This window comes from Vicugna pacos, chromosome 2 (genome assembly GCF_048564905.1).
Source record: "Vicugna pacos chromosome 2, VicPac4, whole genome shotgun sequence".
Classification (NCBI taxonomy): domain Eukaryota; kingdom Metazoa; phylum Chordata; class Mammalia; order Artiodactyla; family Camelidae; genus Vicugna; species Vicugna pacos.
In genome coordinates, this window is record NC_132988.1 from 62,077,451 (window position 1) to 62,101,987 (window position 24,537).

Genomic DNA, 24,537 nt, shown 5'->3' on the forward strand with positions numbered 1-24,537 from the left:
TAAATAAAAGAATATTCAGTTTATCATTTAGTTCACTGTTAGGTTGGTTTTCTCCTCAGAATATCCTCTAGGAGTAAGGGGGGACAGATGTGTGATAGATGTGTGGCTGTGCATCACTGTGAGTTGAAATAAGGGAGACTTTATCCTGGACTTTGGCCATGTGCTTCCTGCATAAGCTGGTCTGCTGGACAGTGTCACATGTCCTTTGGTCATTGATTTTCCTGCCATTTTCTGATGCTAAAATCTGAAAAGGAAGAACTTAGTCTTTTTTTTTTTTTTGATCCAGGAAATGCTCCTGAGGTAATCCCTTTCATAACTGAAACCTTTTTCAGATACCTAAATCTGTAACCATATCTCCTACCCAGTCTAATGGCCTAGAGGTCCATCAAGTCTGCCCACATGACACCACAGCATACCCAGTAGCTCTTAGCCCAGTTATCAGTGTCACTGATAAAGCTAACTTAGTTTGGCTCAGTGGAACTCACTCTGAAATCCTGACTTCTGGGGCTACATCCCATATTCACACAGTGAAGCTTGAAATTTGGTTTCTTTCCAGAGTTCCAAAGAGGAGCCAGAGGTGAGTGCCCGACCATCTTTGTCCCTTACTGTTCACCTCATTTCACTTTATATATTTTGTTTGTCCCAATCCAGAGTCAGAAAGGTGGAAACTGAGCATTTGCCTGGTTGATCCAGTTTCCTATTTGTCTTTTCTTTCTCCTTCATGGCACTCCCCAAAGGGAGAAAGGATTGAACTTTTTTTACATTGCCCTAAACCATCTCCTCTCTCCATACTTTAGCTAAAATCTAAGAGCGTCCTAGAATGTTCCCCTACACTACTGACCACTGTGCACCTAATTCTCCAAGCTAGGTGATAACTGAGGTGCTAAATAAATGGGGGTGCAAGAAATTTGAGAAACGTTTCCTTGACACAATGTCTAGCTTGAAATGTTATTCTTAATTGCATGATCCTTGTCTTGAATGTCAGAAGCAGAATATTACAAATTATTAGTGATAGTATTTCTCTCCACATTCTCTCTGTTCTAAGTTCTGATCTCCTCTTATTTCCTCCCCACCCATTCCCACAGATGGATGCCTGGGTAGCCTAATAAAAAGTCTGATACCTTTTACAGGGAAAGACAAGAGAAGTATTATGGATTTTAATGCCACTGTCAATTCTATTAATAATTTGCATTAGATGTTAGATCAATTTACACTTAGGAAAATGACCACAATCACAATGCATCCTGCTATCTTTTAGATTTAAGTTCCTTCATATATATATACAGAGCTCAAAACCTTATTCAAATATATACCTACAATATCAGCTATTAAAAGTACTTTCAACATGTACTTCTTAAGACTGAAGTTTCTCAGAATACTATTCTTGTAGAACCAACTGCTTTCAAATCTTGGTATTTTCTAATATTCCTAATTTTCAGTTTCAAAATTCATTTGATCACTTATTTTTAATAGAATACCATTTTAAATTATTAACTAATTCTTTTTGTTTCCTGCTGCTTTATGTATAATTTTCAACTAGGATATCTAATTGCTGTTAAACTCTTTTTGATGAAATTTTGTATTGCAATAGAGTGTCCAAAACTTGGAGATAAAGTAAAAAGATGACTGCCCATTCTTTTAATGTCATACTAGACCACTGTTCATGAAGGAAAGCCAGAATATGCCACCCCAAAAGAAGCCATTTTTAAAGGTTACTTAAACATCTTCTGCATCAAGGACACTCTGACCTTCCTCTGTCCCCCTGAAAGCAGAAAACACATCTCGTGTATAAAAAGTACCTTCCTGTACCAGGATGGTAGAAGGCATCCTTATCACCAGAAGTAGGCAATTTAAGGCTGAGAAGGCTGTTTGAAAAACAAAAACAAACCCTTGTTATTTCAAGGTTTTGAACTTTTAAAAATTTGTCTAAATATTTTACCTTTTTAATTTAAATTCTAAATCATTCTGTGCTGTTTTAAGCCTCTATTTATACAAAATATTATTATCGTAATTAAAGTGCTATGAATCTATAGTAATGAGTTCTTCTAATACATTGGCAGACAAGGTCTTTATACACCATATTAATATGTATGGTTTCTGCTATTCAAAATGATAATACCATACAGCAGGTGTCACGTCTTCATTTAAAAGCTAGCTGAAAATTTTTTCAGCATATTCTTTTGATAGACTCTAATATTTTAGTTACAGACTCAAAGTTGATATTCCTTTTCAAGTTTTCACTCTAATAGTGTCCTTCTAATACCATCATTCTGCCACTGTGTAAGCAGTCGTGATCAGGTGACTAACCCAGATAAATTAATGCTCAAGGGAATACGGAGTCCATGATTTCCTTCCACAGGGAATATTTTTCTCAACTTGCGTTTAAGGTCTGTTTTTTGTCCGAATGGTATCTTTATAAAAGAACTGAAATAATCTCCTAAGTAAGAGGTCAGCACACTATGGCCTCTGAGCCAAATCTGGCCCATCACCTGTATTTTGTCAATAAAGCATTTTTGAGGAATACAGCCACACCCATTCATTTATGTATTTTCAAAGATGGCTTTTATACTTTTATGTGGCAATGTTGAGTAGTGGCAACAGAGACCCTGTGGCTTACAAAGCTGAAACTTTTGCTACTTGGCCCTTCAGAAGAAAAGTTTGCCAACCCACATCCTAAATTAAAGATACATTTTAAGTATTTAAAAGTATATCAATTCAGAAATGAAATGAGTGGCTTTAAGATATAGTAATACTTATAAGGCATTTACTGTGTGGCACTCTATTCTGAATAATTTTGGTGTATTATCTCATTAAATCATCACAATAATTTTATGAGATATAGTAAGTGATTGTAATTCACAACAAAAATTCTGACTTCAGAGTATTTGCTCTTAACCAGCAGTCTTTACTAACTCCTGCACATGATAAATTTCTCATCATTAGAGATATTCAGCTGTCTTAATGAAAACTTGCCAGAGATTGTCAGAAAAGAGGAGACTTTTAAGGTCAGTATCCATAATAAAATCCCATGACTTTGTCCTATCCAGATAAACAGAGCAATGCAAAAAAAAAAAAAAAGATCAACTTCTTTAATTTCAAGAAAATCCACTGTTTGAGTTTTATGACATGATAAAATTTAGTTATTTCTAAAATTAGAAGAATCTAAACATCCAAAAAGTCAAGTATTTGAGCTATCAACCTCATGACACACACACACACACAAAAGATTCCAGTGAAGAGGTGGAACATCAAGAGCGCTTTCCACATTTCCTTTGGCCTCTGATTCATTAAAGCCTATTACTATGTTATGTGGAGTTTTCCAACTTAATAGAAAATTATTATCCCCATTAAAAATTATTGTATAAACAAAGTCATTAAACAATAAAATCCAATCCATTGACACCTGACAGCTAAAAACAGATAGCTATTTTAGTAATATGGAAGATAATTCATGGTTCAGACATGTTTAAGATGCATCTATGTCTAGGAAGAAAGTCACCTTGTTCTGTTTTCCCCATCAGACGATAACAAAATCTCATGAAACAAGCACCCATTCCAGTCACCATCTGCCCCAGGTACTGCAGGAGAGAGAGCTTAGAACCCTCGGTCCCAAGAATATTCATCTGCTCCCAAAGGAGATCTAGAATGGCAAGACAGCAGTGTCCCTCTTTCTTGGCCTCCCAGCCTTCCCTCACTTTCTGTCCTCACCCTTCTGTTCCATCCCTTGATCTCACATGAAGATCTGACTCACTTCCTCTGGTGCTGTGGAGGGAGAATCAGACCTGAAATCACAGGGTCAGGTACCAGATTCTGATTCTGAAGAATTCAGTGTGTATCCATGAGTGGCTCACTTCTCTTCACTTTCTTTCTCCTTCCTCATTAAAAACACAGTATAATAATATCGACTTTATAAGATTTGGAGAAGATAAATGCAAAAGAATATTAAAAACTCCTAGAAAAAAGCTACCTATCTGAAACTGAATGATCAATCTTTTTTTGTAAAGCTCAGTCACCGGTGCTTTCTAATAATGAATATAATTCATTATTTCTTTCTTTCTAGTCTATTTCTCTTTTTAGTCTATGGTTTAAAATTTCTATAAGTATCATTTAGGACAAATTGTGATGAGAATTAATAGTGCTGAAAAAAATACTTCACTTGCAAAGTCATTTTATATCTAAGAAAAATAATATTTAGATTCTAATGGAGGTGATTACGTTTATAAGATTTAATTTTTTCTCAGTAGCTTGTGGGCGAGACTAAACTTCTCAGCTATATGCATATTTGCATCAAGTTTATATGTGCATAAAATTATTTTCCATTGCGTCTAACAGCACTGTATAATTTTCGCAAATATTTTTATAATAGCTACTGTAAGCCATGAAGCAGAACTGTGGAATGCTGGGGAAAAAAAAAACAAGACAAGCTCAAGCCTGTGTCAAAAGCAATGATATGACTCATTTTAAGAGAATGTGTACTTCAGCAGAGGCTAGAATTGAAAATGTAGCAAAATCTACAAACAATGGTAATCCAAAATCCTGCACAGCACTGGCTTCCAGTCACAATTTGGTCTTCTGAGATATATCTATCTTCAAATAATACAGGAGGGGGCATAGTGTTACCATATGATTCTTTGAAATTTTCAAAAAATTATCAAGTTCACTTCTATCCATGAGCAAGATTCAGCTATTCTGAAATGATGCTATATAATTCACTAAAGGATTAAAGGGAATGGTAGGTATGCCTTATTTTTAATATCACCCTCCTTTCATTCACCACAAAAATAATATAATCCTGAAATAATCCAAAGGACCTTTGATTTTAAACAACTCAAAACTAATATACAATGTAGCCCCTTTCTGAAATGTAGACTTTGCTGACAGGTGGTTACTGGTGTCCCACTATTTAGACAAGAGAGTCAAGGACTTACTGGTATTACAGATTTTACACCTTTTCAGTGCTTTATGATGACTCTATTTTCAAAAATAAAAATGTATAAATATGAACTTCTATCATCAAAGTTGTGATTTCTGACAAAGTCACATGAAGAAAAATTAGTTCTTATGAAAGTAAGCTTATGCAACATAAATGGAATCTTTTTGAGAAACTTGTAGGAGGTGCTCCTTGAAATTAAGTGTTCATACTAAGCCTAAAACAGTATCTCTGCCTAGTTAAATGGGTTTTGCATAGCAGCAAAAGACTGTTTTACGTCATTGTTAATTCAATCATATGCAGTATTTATTAATGTTTATCATTAATACTGACATTCTGCACACATTAATTCAGCTGTCATAGCATTGTCAGAAATCTATCAATTCTTTCATTACGATGATTTACATTCATTTTTATGATACATCCATTAAAGCATTAGACTAGTCCATAAATTAAGCTATGAATTTTCTAAGTCCCATGTTCAGAAGTACCTGTTCAGCATTCCTTTAAAAATTATTTTAAACATAGTTCTAGATTACATTTCTTAGTTCCCTTCTAGGTTATATGGATCCCCAGCCATCACTTTTTAAAGGGTATTTTACCTGTAGTCTAAAACAAAGTATTCAGAATGATACATAAATAGTGCTCTGAAAGCCAGAAAATTGAAAGATTATAAAATTTACAGTTTAAAGACTTGATGATATTTTATAATAGTAGAAGCTTCCTGGCTAATTAGAGGATCCTATAAGTAATATCATTGTATCAGAATTTTATAAATAAGATCTTCTAGTAAGGCATATCTAGTAACTAGTTCAATTTATTTAAAGAAATCCTTACTCCTTTGGCTTCTGGTTACTTTGACTTGGAGCTACAGAAGCCTCCCACTGACAGCTCAGGCCGGGACTGCTTCTGTTTGAAAGAGGAAATATATCAGCAGCCTCAGTCCCAACAATCTTGTAGGACCTACAATTTAATGACATTTCAAGTCCTGGTATTTCAGGGCAATGATTATCAACTTCTTTATAATTCCCATCTCTGGAGCTTGCTAACCTCCTCGACTTTTGTTCCAACAGTTCAGGTTATGATGTGCCCAGGAAGAGCAAGCTGTGCCTGACATCCATACACTCCCCACTCTGCTTCCTCAATCATGTTACCTAATACTTAAAGTGAGAGTTTCAAAACACATGATTCAGAATTGTCATGTTTACTTAGTAAAACACTGCTTTCTGTGTGGTGGCTATGCAAGAATTGTCTGCTCTGTCTTCACAAATTTTCCATAAATCTAAACCTTTTCTAAAATGTAAAGTATATATTTTAAACTTAGCTCCTTAGGTGCCAAACTACATCTACTAAATCACGATCTCTAGAGGTGGCAGAAAGTAAATTTTAACAAACACCACAGCTGATTCTTATTCACACTAGAGCCTCCACACTGTCCAGGAATAAGCTTATGCCCTTTACACCCTCTTCAGTATTGCCCAATTGGCTGTCTCATACACCTGCAACAAGAATCTGGGACCATGGAGGTTATCACTCTTTGCCCATGACTCATGTCCAATGATGTATCTATTGTGGGTAATAGCTTCCTAGGCATAGAATTACATCTTTACCTGGAAGCAAATTAGGCATGCAGACCACCTAGTGATCTCCTGGAATTAGTAACTGGCATAAACACCAAGCTTCCATCACCTTCAAACTTAAGTGCTGGACTAGAAGAAACCCTCTTTTGCCTACATCACAAAATGCCTCCTACTGTCACACCCCTGAGTTAGAATGGGAGGCCAGAAACAGACTGAGAAATGCTGTGTTGAAAAAAAAGTCATCACAAAATTCTAAAAAAATAAATACAGAGGTGTAGTACAAGAGGAGTTTTAATATGTTTCTTATGGCTTTCTAGAATCAAGAGAGCTCATTATTACTTATTTCCTTATTTAAAATATTTCCCATTAAGTATCCACCACATATGAGTAAGTTACTAGGTACTTAACTGTAATGACTGAAATTAAATTTAATATAATTACATTCAAATTGCTGAATCCATCCATCAGCATTTGTAAAGTAATCTAAAATTGGTCACATTTTCTTTGTATGAAGGATTCCTCCTAAGAAATCCTGAAAAATTATTTTGAGAAACTAGTATCACTATGGAGTCTTTTTGTAAATGACCTTTACTACTCTTTTTACTCACAGGAGCTCATAAAATAAAATTAACATTATTTTAAGGCACAAATCGTGCCACCTAACCCACTTTACCCTCTTATTTTCCTCTTACAGACCATTTTCCTTACTGTTCAATTTAGATGCAACATTCAAGTCTCTTGGTCCCCAAATGATTACAAGGAGTTATGTTTCCAACAAACTTCTTAAATTACTTGATTTCAATCTCATCTGTTTTCATAAGACTTAAATTAAATTAATGAAGAGAAAATGTCTGTCTGAGCCTAACTACAGAAAAAGCTGAAATATTAAAACATGCTGAAAACTGATTCACATCATCCAGCACAGGGGAACCTGGGTCACGCATCCCGCCCCCTGTGCTGCTCTCGTTCGGTGGGACCACACCAGAAACAACTAGTCATTGTGGAGAACTGTTTAAAAATGAATGTGCTGAAGATTTTCTGATTCACATTCATTATCCACTGACCTGTCCTCAATGGATTTCACAAAGAGAAGCAAAACTAATTACCTCAGGCCAGGCTGTCTGGAAAATAATGGCACAGTGATTTAGAGAAAAGCATTCATGCTGTAGAGGCCTTTTGGAATAGTGTGTATTTTTAAAATTAAATATCACAGTTTTTTGATCATAAAACTTCTGCATTTGAACTAATGCACCATCATTTCCTTTTTTAAAAAAAATCAGTACTAAACAATGAAGACTTTTAGGGGCTAATTATCAATAACACTACTCTGGTTCAATATTAAGTCATCTTAACATACTTGAAAAGAGACTCACAAAACACGTGGAGGAGGAGCTTTAGAAATGAGGAAAGAAAATAATATGAAAAACCACTGAGTATTCTAGAGTAAGTTATTTATTAATGCTATTTATTATCTCTGTTTTAATTTACCACAAAAATAAATTTGTTGTTTCTTAATAAAACATGCATAATGGATATGGAGAATGGTTTCAAATGAAGCTTGTCTTGTTACAAGGGATTACTGATCTTATTGGTATGCAGGGAGATTCTGCAAATCTGTATAGATTAGTGTAGAATAGGTAGTGGTGACAATGTAGAAATCTGTTGTCTTGTTGGAGGTTACCAGAGCTATCAGAGTTTGGTTATTAGAAATATAATGTGAGGAGTCAGTGCATTCTGGAAACACACAGAGTTCACAAGATCTTAGAGAAACATTGCCAAAATAAAAGGGGAGGGGAACTGTAAGACAAGTACACTCTTAGACCACAAAAGGGAGGCAAATCAAGAACACAGTGGTAGTTTAACCAAATACTGGATAGCTCACTCCCAGAAGCCCTAATCATGGGGTCTTCTCTCTCTCTCTCACTGCTAAAGAATAATCATATGAAAATTAGTAAAGAGGAGTTAGAAAAGGCCCTTTCTGTAGTGTTCCAGTTGGCTCCACTTTAGATGAAGTCTGGAAGAATTTGGAAAAGTATTATACTGTACTCAAAAGCTTAGATCCAAAGGAAAACAAATTGGGTCATACACAGAATATTAATGTAAATCCTCACCCTGAAAGAACTGAGTTAGGTCCATGCAGGTGATTTCTCCTCCTGAGCACTGTAAAGTCACTTTAAGTACCAAATGGCATCATCGATGTCTACAGTGTTTCACCAGCACCACTAGTGCCTGAAGAGGGCCTCGGGCTGAGAGCAGAAGCTCACCTGGCTTCCTTGGGATGGGGTGACAGGGAGGACTGCTGATCGCAGTCTTCTCCTTGCCTACATATGCAAATTTTTATAGTGTACATTTGACTGTACAGACAACATAGAAGACACAATGATAACTGTTCAAAAACAATGCAGATTTATTAAGTTGCATTTACAGTTGTATTAAGTTTGAACTTTCCATCAAGTTAGTTCTCATCATCAGTTCTTTTCTTTCTAAATACTATCATATAAGTGACTTTGTCACTTAGCAGACTACTACTCAAGATTCTGTGTAGAACTTTCCTTGATACCCTACCACAGGATCCATACTTATGATATCTACTGCCTAATAACCTTGCCTTAATGTCTCTATGGGTAAAATTATCACACCACATTTTAAATGAGATGTGCCCTCAATATACTTTATTTTTTTAATGAGTAATAGTCATTTTACAGTGCTGTCTCAATATACTCTTTAACTAAATGCCAAGCAGTTGAATGTTAAAGTCAATATTAAGGGAAGCCAACTAATACCATCATAGAATAAACACGGAACTTGAAGAAAACTCTGAGTATGTTCCCCAAAAGGCAATTATGATTATACTTTCACTGCTATAGTTGTTAAAAGCCAATTCTATTAGTTTGAAAACTTAGAAAAAAACAATTTCTCCTCTCACCTCCAAATGAGGTCAGTGGGTGTGCAAATGTTTTGGGGTAATTCTTCCAGTGTAGGCTACTGTTGGTGGTAACATTGCCACTAAGTTTGATAGTTTTCCATCATCTAGGTAAAGACACATCAGCTCTTCAATTTCTGTAATGTCACCTAATCAATCCTGCAAATTAGAGTTGTTTGCACTGCTTAAAGAAGATTCTCTATAATTTCAGAAGACTTAAAAATGTCTTCACGTATTATTTTATCAGGAATATTTTTGCTCAGTTGCTGTTTTACACTTACTTGCCTGAGATAAAATTTCCCTTAATCTTGGATCTAGAAATAGAGCAATGGAGAAATTTGATTGGTTGCAATATGACAAATCTCTAAATTTCCACCTGCACCTCAGCTTTCATTTCATGCACACTAATGTGCTATGAAGCAAAATGTTGGGAAAATCCTTATAGCAGGCACAATGTAAGAAATACTTCTGCTCTCAAGTCACACCAGTTTGGTTATTTCTTTACCCAGTTCTAACAAATAATAAACCATGTTCTCTACAAGCAAGCTGTCTTGAAAGCTGGCATTGTTACTGGCAGAGTGCAGTGTTAAATCTTTCTTTAATTCAATCTTTTTAAAAATGCAGTAGCTTCTATTCCATCTTGTTTGAGCATCTGATATCTGACAAAGTAGTTCCAACATCTCTTTTATGTCATGTAGATGTTTTTGAATTAAGTAAAGTGATAACATTAGCTCACTATTTTCCCGCCTAAGGGCAGAAATTCTGTTACATTTTGTGTTATAATTACTTTTCTAACATACAATTGAAATACGTGGAAAAAATATCCATCGTCTGCTTATTTACACGTCATTCCTAGCCTTTGCCACTTTTGGTGCATTGTCAGTCACAATTATTTGACATTTGCTTTACCGATTTTCCATTCCATAAATAGTTCATCAGTCAGATCCACTCAGTAAAGCAGAAGAATAAATGCTTCAGTTAACTCAACATTGTAAAACTTAAAAATATGTATATATGGTTTTATCTTTATGTCTAAATGTGTGATTATAAAAGTTAGAAAAATATTAATTCAATAATATTGCTAACATTTATGTTGGTATGCACTGAAGAATGTAAGTCAAGAATTTAGTGTTTCAGTAACATGTCTTATAAATGGAATTCTGTTACTTAGAATTAACAGCTTGAATTAAACTAAAAATTCTTTGATATTCATCCACAGAAAATGTGTGGTATTCTTTTGCAGACATTTCAGTAAGACTTTGCTCAAAATGTTTGCCTCTGTAGGCTTAAAATCATCAGAAGATTACTAAATCATTTGTGAAAATTCTGTTTTGAAGTTTGATAAATGAAAACAACATATGGTTTTCAGTACATTATTTATCTCTAACTTTTAAAATTCTCTTCTTACCCACTATTTTTATATCATAATTAAAAACTATTTATCATAGATATTTGGGGTCTTTCTTTCTCATGAAATTTTGTAGTGGCATTGTTCTCTTAAATCATTTTCTCAACTTGTACAGAATTCCCAAAAAGGAATACTAAAGTCAAAGCCAAATTTCTATGCTTCCTGAAATATGTGTTTATGTGAATACTGTCTCCAACAAACTATGATAATCATAAGAAAAGAGACTGCATTTTATTTCTCTCATTGTCAAAAATAGAGCATGACAGATACAAGGCACTCTATAAACAATTGTGGACTGAAAAAAATGTGTTTAAAATAATACAGCATGATGTAATGGAAAAGATTTGCATTTGCATTCAGAAAGATTTATTTTTCCATTTATTAGCATTGTGATCCTAGGGAATTTAATTAACATCTCTGAACATAAATTTCCTCATCTGCAGAATAGTCCTGAAACTCCCTGAGTTGTTGTGATATGTGGAAGTGTATTTTAAAACACCAGCACAATGCTTGCCATCTAGTAAGTGCTCAATATGGTGACTAACAGGAAGGAAGGAAAAAAGAAATGAAGTGAGTTAATGTTTGCATTGATTAAAGAACAATTTGCTTCCCAGTATCTATAAGCACGTATTTAAGGATCTAATTTACTGAACAGAATTTATTGAACTGAAAAAAATAGTAACCCTCCATAAAAATAACTAACTTTTGAAAAATCACAGAACAGCTCAGGGATACAAACGTCAGATATTTTCTGAGAAGCCTCTTGAAGTTCATCCAATTAACTCTTCAGTAACAAAAATGACCAAATCTCATTTGTCCAATGCCTGTGAATAAGTGTTTCTGCATTTGAGTCATGTTTCTACCTAATTATAAGGAAAGCCCATAAATCATTATATTACCTCCTCACAGTCTCCCTTATTTCTAATAATCAGTAGGGCTATTTCTTGGCTTACAACAGTAAATTCAAAAGAATCTCTCCACTTATGTGAGTTCTGCAGAATTCCAGATTTATATGAGAAATGACCTCAATTACTCACATTCTTCACTCTTTCTAATTCTCTTAAGAATTGCAAAATGTATTAACCAGAATGATGTTCCAAATATTAATACTCCCATCAGTCATTTCAATTTTCTCAGTCTTGGTCACTGATACCAATCTCTTTGTATAACTGCTAATTAGATTCAGGTACAAAAATGTGTAAATACCTTCCAGTTAATAAGAACCTGCTATATCAAGAGCCTAATAAATATTTCCCTATTGATATTTTAGTGGTTTATTTTCCTATCATATGTGTGTGTGTGTGTGTGTGTGTGTGTATATGCACAAACAAGTTACTTTTAATGAAATTATGAAGTTACAATACTTCAAAATTATGTTGATAGTTTTAATTCTTATTAATCATTAAAGTAATATGATATATGTATATATTTTAAGTCATTTTGACCTAAAGAGATTATAATAAAAAATAGTTTCCCCAGTCCCTAGCCCTACTCAGTTCAACAACCATTTTCAACTCTTAGTCGTTCCTATTGCCTGATATTTAATTCCATAATTTAAATGATCTGCTGATGATGCTTAATTTTGAAACTTCATTTGCTGCCTTTATGATGGATAATGATTTAGCTCTCTTATAAGCACTTTCCCCTCAGTCCTCCTCCCAACATTCCTCAAATGATCATATATAAATATATGATAAAATTATTTTAAATTGTTGGTTAATATTTTAATTTTTGCTTTTAAATATAAATGATATAAATAATTACAAAATTAGTTTAAACTGTTAGTTAATATTTAATATTTACTATGGGAATACCAATTTGTATTTTGGTTATGTAATATTTTTCCACAGAATTCTGAAAGTGTTGCTCTCTATATTTCTAGTTTCCAGCTATAGCAGCTGAGAATTTCCAGTAGCAGGTTCATGATCATTTGCATGAACTGTTTTCTTTTTTTTTTCAAATTTCCTAAAAACATTAGATCTTCTCTTTCAGCTCAGTTTTCTGCAATTTGTAATGTGTCACCAATTTTCTATAACCTCACTTTCTAGAACTCTTAAAATTTGATTTTTTTTTAAATTTGAATATTTAACATCTTGAATTAGTCATTTAATTTCTCTATCTTTTCCTACATTTTATTCAATTTTTTTATTGCATTTTAATTCTCTTCTGAAACTTTCCTGAATCTTTATTTAAAGCTACAAAAAAAATGCTTAATTTTCACTATTACTTTTTTCTCAAATTTCTATTTCCTGTTGTGATTCTATTTTATAAGAGCTTTTAATTATTTTATGGGTGAATGTCTAACTGTCCATTTCTTCATATGGACTATTTTCTTCAGATGTTGAAGTTCTCTTCTGCTCTGTTTTCTGTTTTTCCTTTTGGTTTCTTTGTTTTCAAATAACTCAGATCTGAAATGCCTAAAGAACTCTTACAAATCTGTAAGATAAGAGGAACACCAAATTTTTAAAAGATGGATGAAATACTTGAACAGCAAAAAAAAAGTGTATCTGAGTAGCTAATAATCATATAGTGTTCAGTGTCATCAATCAACGGGGAAAGGAAAAATAAAACTTCAACGTGATACTCCTGTACACAGTTCCAAATGGCTAAAATTGTTGACAATAACAAGAGTTGACAAGAATGTGGAACAATGCAAAGTTGCAGAATAACTCCCATTTCAGACAGCCATGCCACACTTAACTAAAGCCTACCAGATACTTTTAAAACATCATCATCTTTTTTTTTTTTTTGTCTGATTTATGTTACAGGAATGGTGGTGGTCAAGGTCTTATTTTACTTTACTGCTATTATATATCTGTCAGTTATGTCATTCTCTTCTGTATTTTTAAGTTTTTTCACTTTATCTGTTTTGTTATGTTATCCAGTACACTGGACACTGTAACATCTTTAGTATGGACTGTTCCATTTATTACTGTAAATAACCCCTTTGGTATTGCTTATTTCTTTCCTTCTCAAATTATTTATTAGATACTAATGTTAACCCTGCTGCCTTAGGCATCAATATTTGCCTTCTTATTGACTTTGTTCCTTTCAGCTTCTGGGTTTTTTTTGTTTGTTTGTTTTATGTGTTTCTCATTTTAACCTGAATAGTCTTTTCTTTCAATTCCTTTACCTTTATTTTAAGTAGGCAATTCACTGTCAATTTAAATATCCATTTACAAGTCTACCCATAAACACAGCACCAAACAAAATACTTTTCTCAAGTCAGACCTCAGATGTTTAGATATCATCTCTTAACTAGAGATCACAATGCCTGTCTTCCTCTCTCTCGCTCTTTTTTTTTTTTTTTTTTTTTTGTACTTAGATTTCTCTCTATTTTCTTAATCCCAACTACTCAGGATAGGTAACTGGAACTGAACAAATTCTGGTTTGGAATTCAGGATTTTTCAAAATACTGCTTGTCTTGCTTCACCAGCACTATTCATAGGCCAGAATTGTGATGCCAACATAACCAAAGTGAGACTGTTGATCATGACACCTCAGAAAGAGTGACGTCAGCATTATAGAAGTGTAAGTCATTCTTCTCTTCTCTTCCTTTTTTTTTTTAAACAATTAGAAACATCTGAAATTGAACAAAAGTGCTTTATATCTTATAGCAAGGGACCAGGAAATATTGTTACCTACCCGTATGCCTACGAATAAACAAACAAGACCTCAGTAAGAGCTTCAGATCCAAGAAATTCAGTGACCCTTCACCATCCCCTCTCACTGTGATCAGAAAAATACTTGGGGAGGGCAAACCTGAACAGATACTCACAGATGAGAGAGAAATTGTAAAAGTGCAGACTGCCTGAGGGGAGATTTCAGCATGCTATCTGAACAGGATAGAGAGAGTTTAGATGCAGAGGAGGAGAAGGAATTTACCAGAACTGCCCCCCTCCCTAGGCTGACACTTCAAAGGGCTTAGATATTTGGCAGTGGCAGTGGTGACCTTTCCCACAGAGGAGGTAGAAAGCAGAGACCTTTCCTGCATAGGAAGTGAGTGGTGAAAGTGGTGAGTCACTCTGGCTACCTCAGTAGTACAGGTTGTAGCTGGAGGAACCTGTTTCTCTCCAGCATTACTCTGATTTCTTAGGAGCAACTTCCATCACTCAGGGGAAGGAGGATGAAAGAAAGGAAGCATATAAGAATACTGAAGGGCATTAAAGAAACATGGTTCCTGCTGTCCACTTCAGGACTTCAACAGAAAATCTGCCCACAAACCTCTAGGAGTACCCAACTAGAGGATCTTCCCACTGGATTCCTGAGAACCCCTAAGCCCCAAGTGTTAAACCCACACCTCCCTCCACTATGCTGCTGGCTCCTTATGCATGATACTGAGTGTGTCCATGAGAGTAAGCTCTGGTAGACAGGGACCTTGCTCAGAAATAGGCCAAGGTTGGTGGACAAGGGAGAACAACAAAATTGACCTTTAGCACCACATTCTGGAATACAAAAAAGAGAATTCTAAATAGCCAGCCTGGTGAATTGTAAGAAGACATAAAAGTTTAGTTAAGAAGGTATCTGCTACATACTAACTACTAGATATAAAATAGATAAACAACAAGTTTCTACTGTATAGCTCAGGGAACTATATTTAATGTCATAGTAACATACAATGAGAAAATATGAAAAGGAATTTATGTATATATACATAAAACTGAAACATTATGCTATAGACCAGAAATTGGCACAACACTGTAAACTGACTATACTTCAATAAAAATAAATAAAATAGAAAAAATAATAAAAAGGTATCTGCTACTTCAAATGCAAAAGCAGAAGCACTTAACAAGCAGTAATGAAAAACCAAGGAAATATGATATCATTAAAAGAAAATAGTAATTCTCCAGAAACCAAACAAACCAAAAGGCACAGAATATTGTGAACTAACTGATAAAGAACTTAAAATAGCTATTATGAAGAAATCTAAAAGCTACATGAAAACTCAGAAAAACAGTTCAATGAAATCAGGAATAAAGTCAATAAACAAAAGTTCTTTATCAAAGAGATTGAAATTATAAAGAAATAACCAAATTGAAATTCTGGAGCTGAAGAAGTCAATGAATTAAGTGAAAAATGCAATAGAAAACATCTGCATTAGGGCAAACCACATGGAAGAGTAAACAAATGACTTGGAAGATATAAATACAGAAATAATTCAGTTAGAAGACAGGGAACTAAGATTTTAAGAGAGTGAAGAAATTGACATATTATAACTGACTATTCTTCAATTTAAAAAGAGTGAAAAAAGCCTACAAGAGCTTTCAGATAGATTATGATAAGAAAGGCAAATATTCAAATAACTAGGGTTCCAAAAGGAGAAGAGAGGGATAAGGGGGCAGAAAGTTTATTTAAAGAAATAATAGCTGAGAACTTCCCAAATTTGGGAAGGGACTTGAACATACACATTCATGGAGCTAATAGAACATACTGTTATCTAAATACAAAGAGACCTACTCCAAAATACATCATTAAGAAACTGCCAAAATCAGTAATAAAGAAAGAATCTTAAAGCCAATCAAAGGAAATAGAATGTAACTTACAAAGGAACCCCCATTAGTCTATCAGCAATTTCTCAGCAAAAATTCTAAAGGCCAGGAGAAAGTAGAATGATATATTCAAAGTGTGGAAGAAAAACAATTACCAGCCAAGAATGCTTTATTCAGAAAAGTTATCCTTCAATATGAAAGAGAAATAAATGTTTTCCTAAAAGAACAAAAGCTGAGGGAGTTTACCAACACTAGACCTGCCTTGAGAGAAATGCTGAACGGAGTTCTTTAAGCTAAAATGAAAAGATGCTGATCAGTGACATGATAACATATATAAGTGTACACTACACTAACAAAGGTGAAAGATAGACCAGATTTAGGAAACAGTAACTCTCTTTTAGGACAATGTTTTAACCACTCAACTGTAGTAAAAGAGAAAAAGAGTAGTAAAAATAACTATAGCTACTATAAATTGTTATCTAATACATGACATTAAAAATAGGTAAATTATAACATCAATAATATGAAAGGGAATATTAAGGTTTGGAACCTCTAGAGATTTTGAATATGCTATCAGCCTAAAATGGACTGTCTTATCTGTCAGATGCTTTATGTAATCTACAAGTTAACCACATAGTAAAAAATGGAGAGTAAATCCACAAAAGACAAAGAAAGTGGAAACAGAGCATATCACCATGGGAAATAACCAATTTACAAAAGTAGGCAGAGAGGGAAAAAGAAATAGCAAAAATACAAAACAACCAGAGAATTATTAATAAGATTCCCACATATAAATAATCACTCTAATGTAAATGAACTGAATTCACCAGTCAAAAGGCACAGAGTGGCTGGATGGATTAAAAAGCAAGACTCAATTATATGCTGGTTGCAGGAGACTCATTTCATCTCTAAAGACATAATAGGCTCAAAGTAAAGGGGTAGAAGATTTTCCACACATGTGGAAACCAAAAGAAAGCAGGCATAGCCATATACACACCAGACAAAATAGACTTTATGGCAAAAATGGTAACAGGAGACCTAGAAGTCATTATATATTGAAAAAGGTGTCAAGAAGATATAACAATCATCATAAACATGTATGCATCTCACACGGAAGCACCTAAACATATCAAGTAAGTACTAACAGATCTGAAGGGAGAAATACACAACAGAATAATAGGGGACTTCAGTACCTCATTTTCAGCAATATATAGATAATACAGACAGAAAATCAACAAGGAAATATTGGAATTGAACAATACTTTAAACCAAATGGACTTAATCAGCACCTATAGAACATTCCATGTGACAGCAACAGAACATACATTCTTTTCAAGTGCACACAGGACATTCTCTATGATAGATCATACAATAGAACAAAAAACAAGTCTTAACAAATTTAAAATTGAAATTATACCAACTGACCACAAAGGAATGAAACTAGAAATGAACAAGAGGAAAGCTAGAAAATCTGAAATATGTGGAAACTAAACAACACTTCTAAACAACACTTGGGTCAAAGAAGAAGTCAAAGGAGAAATTCAAAAATGCTGCAAAGCAAATGAAAGTGAAAACACAACATATCAAAACATATAAGATGCTGCAAACATAGTTCATAGAGAAGAGAATTTATAGTGATAAATCCATGTATTAAGAAAGTAGAAAGATCTTAAACCAACAACCTAACTTTACATCATGAGAAACTAGAAGAAGAAGAAAAAAATAAGTCCAGAGTTGGCAGAAGGATGGAAATAATAAAAATCAGGGTGGAAATAAAGAAATAGAGACCAGGAAAAAAACAAACAAACAAAGAAACTGAAAACTAATTTTCTGAAAAGATAAAATTGACAAACTTTTAGCTAGACTGAAGAAAAAAAAGAGTGAAGACCCAAGAAATGTAAGAGGAGACATTAAAACTGATACTACAGAAATACATAGACTCAAAATAGACACTACAAGAAATGAAAACTATAAACGAATATCCCTGATGAATACAGATGTAAAATTTTTCAACAAAATACTAGCAAACCAAATTCAAGAACACATTAAAAGGATTATACAGAGTAACCAAGTGGCATCTTTTCCTGGGATGCAAGGAAGGTTCAACATATGCAAATCAATAAATGTTAATATATTACATTAATAGAATGAAAGATAAAAATTACATGATCATCTGCATCTATGTATGCAGAAAAAGCATTTGACAAAATGCAACATTCTTTCATGATAAAAACCTTCAACAGATTGGGTTTAGAAGGAACAAACCTCAACATAATAAAGGCCATATACAACAAACCCATAGTTAATATTCAATGGTGAAAAACTGAAAGCTTTTCCTTTAAGATCAGGAACAAGATAAGGATGTCCACTCATACCTTCCCCAACACTCCTCCAAGGGCAGCCCCCCAGACCCTCATGGGGTCACCCATGAGGAGAGATGGCCTTCTCTTGCCCCTCCCTGGGGCATGGAGGGTGGAGTGGGGCCCCCCCAGTCCCTCATAACTCCCTGTATATCTGTATAAATAACTGGGATTTTAATGGAGCCCCACCTCACGCATGTTGTTATCACTGTGTGATAGCCTGTCAGTCTCCCCTCCAGGCCCTCCACTCTCTTCCTCTATTTCACTCTCTTTTTTAGGTTCCACCCTGTGCCCTCTGGCCCCCTTCCAGGTTCCTGTTTATAAGCCCCATCCCATCTGCCCTGGACTTATATGTGAAACTTGTCTTAATAAACCCTTTGGAGTAAAAAAAACACATATATATATATAGTACTGGAAGTCCTAGCTAAAATAGTCAGGCAAGAGAAAGAAATAAAAGGTATCCAAAGTGGACAAGAAGAAGTAAAAATTATTTACAGATAATATGATTTTTGTATAGAAAATCTTAAAAACTCCACTAAAAAACTATTAGCTCTAATCAACAAGTCAGTAAAGTTACAGGATACAAGATTAACATATAAAAATCAGTCACATTTCTGTATATTTACAATGAAACACCTGAAAAAGAAATAAAGAAAACTATTTTATTTACAATAGCATCAGAAGAAAAACAAGCTAGGAATAAATTTCTTCACAGAAATGAAAGGTTGTTACAACTAAACTATAACCTCAAACTTGTTAGAATAGCTATCATCAAGAAGACAAAAGATAACCAGTGTTGGTGAGGATGTCGAGAGAAGGGAAACTTGTGCAGTATTGGTGGGAATGTAAATTTGTTCAATACTATGGAAAACAATATATAGGTTCCTCAAAAGGTTAAAGAAGAAACTATCATATGATCTAGCAAAGCCACTTCTGGCTACTTATCCAAAGGAAACAAAAAGTCAAAAAGATAGACACACACCCGTGTTCACTGTGTATAAATTATATAAATGACCATGCCCTATTCTTAGATATTCTGATTCAGTTGTCCTAAAATTCTATCTGACTCTCAGTAATTTTTATTTTAATTTCCCCAGGTAATTCTAATGTGCATCCTGATCTGAGAATCACTGACTAGCTCCTGCTCTATCTTTATTCCTCTGGAGGGAAGTGGTATCCTTGTTAAGAAAAGAGGTTCATCTAGAGACAAAAAGCTAGGTTTGGAAAAGCCATTTGGTGCAAGATATTGAGCAAACAATCAAGCTTTCTTGGTCTCAGTTTTTATCTATAAAACCTAGAATATAATAAATGCCCACCTCACAGTATTGTTTGAAAGAATATATGTGGTAATGTATATGAGGTATTTCTTTTCTTACTTTTGGTAGGGGTTATAATAGCTACCTTTTAGTTATACTCTATTCATTAATTCCTCTGTTTCTCTATTAATTTAGTATTTCCTAAGCCCTTATATATGCCAGGTGCTGGTGATTAATTAGAAAACAAAAACAAATTTAAATGACTTCCTAAAGCTTAGATTCTAGAGGCAGAAAAAACTATAAATAAACAGATAGACAACCCAATGTTAGGATGCATTAGGTGACATTATGAAAAACAAATAATGGAAATAAAATTAAAAAGTAAAAGGGCATACCATTTTAGTTTGGATAGTCAAAGAACTCTTGAGGAGGTAATATTTGTGTAAAGACCTCAGTGAAACGAGGAAATATGCCACTGGAACACGTGCATTGAATATTCGATTCAAAGGTAACAATAAAAAGACCTGAAGTGAGTGTTGTTTACATTGTTATTTGTGTCTGATTGTTCTGGTTTTGGTTTTGAGGTGTTTTAAGAGATTAGCTAGTAAGGCAAGGACCTAACAATGTAGTCTTACAAGGTATAATGTAGGCTATCTTTTATTTTAAGGTTGGAAAGAAATCATTGTAATCTTTAAAAAATGGAATAATGTAAACCAACTTTATTTTCCAGGATCATGGCAAGTGGTGTAGACAGCAAGACAATATAAAGCGTGTAGGTAGGGGTCATTTGCACTGGCTGTTCATTTGACTAAAGGGATATTGGCATAGGTATTGGGAAATGGTAGTTTCAAAGATATGTTTTGGAAACAGAATCAATTTTCTTTGTTGATAGATAAGATGTAGAGTGAAAAACAGTGACAAATCCAGGATAACTTCAAGTTTTATAATATACCAAGCAACGGACTTGATATATATACTTTTTTAAATCTTAAAATAGCCCTTTAAATTCAGTGACAACATGTCATTTTTTGAATTAGCGAAAAGATTTCAGAGAATTTTAATTTTGTGCATCACACAAAGCATAAATTGTGTTTCATTATATTTTCATTTTACTTCACATTCTTCATATTGTAAAGAATTAAAATTGTATTTTACAAGTTTTCTCATTTACTTTGCTGATTCCATTTTCAATTCCAATTCATTTTCAGTGATGTAATGAGACAGCAGTAAGAATGGGGAAACTCAAACACAAGTGAGATCATCAACAGCAATTTAGATTCAAGAAGCATTAAAATATGGGCAGAAAATGACAGCACTTTGTTGTTTCTGGGATACAAAGGGGTAAGGTACATGACAAAGTCCTGAGAGGTGGGCTAAGGTTTCTGGAAGAGATTTGTCTGCCATAGTGAGTTGCATGGGCTTGGCTTTTGACCCAGTTATTTCTTCAAAACCAAACTTTAAATGGTGGATTTTTAGGTCTAAAGTCTTGAAATTACTAACCTCTTGATAGATTATGGGAAATGACAAAAAAGCTAATTCTTTAAAGGTAAGTATATATTTTATACCAAGAAAAATCACCTTTAGGTCTGACAAAAGTGAATCATAACTATTGTAAATATTGTCATTCCCTGCCCAGTTTAGTAATTTTTATTCCTTGAAATGAAATAACTTAGTAAAGAAAAATCACCTCTAGTTTCCTCCTTATCTCAAAGGTCAATAATTAATTACTGTGTATTAATTCATAAATTATAGTTTTAAAGTACTTAAAAGCCTACCAGTTTCATTCTTTTATGTTTAATTAGAACAATTTTGGCTTTACTTTCCAGGAATCTGTGAAAATTCTGGATATGGTTTAACCACTGTGGTTATTGGCAATCAGTCTGCTAATATAAACCGAAAAGTTATAGCTAGTTGCCTGAAGAAAATACTCCTTACTTTCTTCTGTCTGCCTCTATCTCCATGACTTTAAATTGTTCTGACAAGCAGCACATAATTTCTTTGGAGTGAATACCTCTTCTATAAGGAAACCACAGTAAAGAACATGAAAATAGTTGACAACAATGACCAGATTTCCACACATTTCATTCTATTTTAAGATTGTTGCTAAGCCTCAGCACAGCTTGTTTTCCAAAGTATAAAGAAATAATTTACCACTCTCATGGTATTAATACATCTTACCGCTCTCTCTTTTACGTGCAAAAAACCCCAAAACAAAAACTTCTCTTCCATGTCACAGGTTGGTGTAATAGTAAACCTCGATTTCAGCCTGTGTGTTACATTTTATGATAATAGTTTACTATTGTTTGCTTTGGTTTGGTTGGCTGTCATCCACATTTAAAAAAAAAAAAAGAAGTAATTACAAAAGAAATGGCATTATCTACCATTAAGAACTCTTGGCCCCAGGGATACTTATTAACATGAAAAAGTCAAGTCTCTAAACAAAAGAGAGTTAAACAATTGGTCATTGTTCTGTTGTACCTAAAAAAATGTTTCCTCAACTGCTACCTATATCACTAGCATTTTAGAACAGTACTGTTAGGTAGTTAGGTAAGTAGGGGCACCGGGAGACCGGCGGAGCAGAGGGAGGATGGTCCAGAAGATGGCGTTGTGCCCACCACCAGTATAAAGAGACTTCTAAATGAGTGTCAGCAAAAAACCAGTTAGAACCCGACAGCCATGACTGCATGGTAGCAGAAAGGATTTAACCAGATATGACCCGATGTTCACTGTATTATAATTAACATTGAGGTTTAGCACCTCCACCATGGGATTTTCTGTGTACACCATGGATAAGGACATGCACAAAGGGGCCAAATATGACTAAGCATTCCAGGGACAAAAGCTGTCAATCAATCAAGAGACCACCTCTAAATGAGGATATAAGAGAAAGGGGAGACAAAACCTGCCGCTTTTCCTCCCTTGGATCAGCCTGCCTCCCATTCTTGGAGATGTACTTTTCCTTTTCCAAATAAATCTTTTATAAATTTTTCACTACACAATGCATCTCCCAACTGAAAACTTAACTTTCGGGTATGATTAGAACAGGGGTCTTTACCTTTTAGGGTAACAGTACTACCGATGTGCAGCCACTGCAGTTCTGAGTTCTTCGTCTATGTTCTAATATAAAGTAATTTCATACTGTAGGTGTTATCTTCATTCTTGTTGTCACTGATAGTTGTAAACACTGTAATGCATCATCTCTCTACTCCATTAACACCTCATTCCATGAAAGCTGTATTAGCTTTTCTGGACCCAACTAGTAATGTCACACAGAGTACTGGAGTCTTGTCATTTACAAGATGATCTCAAGATGACCTCATGAATGCTGAAACTCTTCTCTCAGGCTTTTTGGGAATAACTAAGTGAAGGGGGCTAGCAAAGAGCTTTCACAGAATGTTTATGCCCAAAAGAAGGACCTGTGAAGACAGATGACTCCTCTCTAGGAACAAAAGTTTAATAAGATGGAACCAGAATATGACAGAAATTATTACAATAAAGTCAGAACGGGGTCATTTTAGGGACCAGGGTAAAGTTCCATGCCCAACAAAATCTTCCTTCGGAATGAATTCTGAATCTATAGTCAGAACAGCTCTCTTTGCCCTTGCAGCCTTTACTGTATAGTAATTTGCAAATGTCCCTAGAACAATGAGTTGTGGCTTAATGGGTATAGATTTTAGTTTTGCAAGATGAAAAGAATTATGGAGACTGGTTATACAACAGTGTACTTAACAGTACTGAACGGTATGCTTTAAAATAGTTATGATGGTAAATTTTGTTATGTGAACTTTACCACAATTTTTAAAAACTTAAGTAAAAATAGGGGAGGAGAGCATATTTTTGAGTTAACTGTTAACAAAACACTTCTATGTGTTGTTTTTAAAATATGATCTATACAAATATACTGAGAAGGCAATATTAGTCTCATTAACAGATTGGAATACTGAAAACTCAGACCAGTTACATGAATTGCCTGAGGTTAAGTAGATTTGTAAGTGGAAAAGTTATTTTGAATTCGGGACTCAACGGTAATATTGTAATTCTGTATTTTTTCTACTACCCCAAAATATTTTGGAAACAGACTGTGGTACTAGGAGAAGGTAGGGAAAAAAAATTTTATCACTGAGTAAAAGTTAGAAAGCATATGTCAAAAGTCAGATAAGAACAAATAATGGTAAAAAGTCTCAAAGCCTTTATTTAAAAGAAATTCTTATGCTTTTTATTTTCTTTCTTTGAACAACTGTCTTGTACACAATTTTAATATTCAAATAATATATATACATTTATTTTTAGATGTTGTTTTCTTGTTTTTGCCATTTTTAGCTTTACTGAGGTATAACTGACAAAATAGTATTAAAGGGAAAAAAAATCCACCAAATCGACCTACCTTTTTTTTTTTTTCAGTTCTACTGAGGTATAATTGACAAAACTGTAAAATATTTAAAAAGAAAAAATCCACCTACCTAAAAGTGTCACTTTTACTTGTGTTCCTCTTTGCCTGGTATAGTATCATCCCATTTTTTTTTTTTTAAGAAATACCTACTAGTGAACAAAGATAATGTCACTCACCTTTTTAAAAGCAAGAATTATG

General features: G+C 34.0%; 2 long non-coding RNA genes across 4 annotated transcripts in view; one reads left to right on the plus strand and one right to left on the minus strand.

The window, feature by feature from the left end:
• Positions 1-20,483, plus strand: part of LOC140686481 (uncharacterized) — a 94,376-nt gene extending 73,893 nt beyond the window's left edge. Inside the window, exons 4-5 of the long non-coding RNA XR_012060335.1 lie at positions 14,278-14,372; positions 19,791-20,483. This is a non-coding gene — a long non-coding RNA (uncharacterized lncRNA). The remainder of the gene's footprint in view (positions 1-14,277; positions 14,373-19,790) is intronic.
• Positions 1-24,537, minus strand: part of LOC140686472 (uncharacterized) — a 350,857-nt gene that overhangs the window by 44,342 nt on the left and 281,978 nt on the right. The window contains exon 5 of one of the 3 annotated variants that reach the window (XR_012060324.1): positions 1,800-1,865. The exons of 1 other annotated variant lie outside the window; for it this stretch is intronic. This is a non-coding gene — a long non-coding RNA (uncharacterized lncRNA). Of the gene's footprint in view, positions 1-1,799; positions 1,866-9,445; positions 9,593-24,537 lie in introns of those variants that run through there. One more of the 3 variants, XR_012060327.1, reaches the window with a different exon arrangement.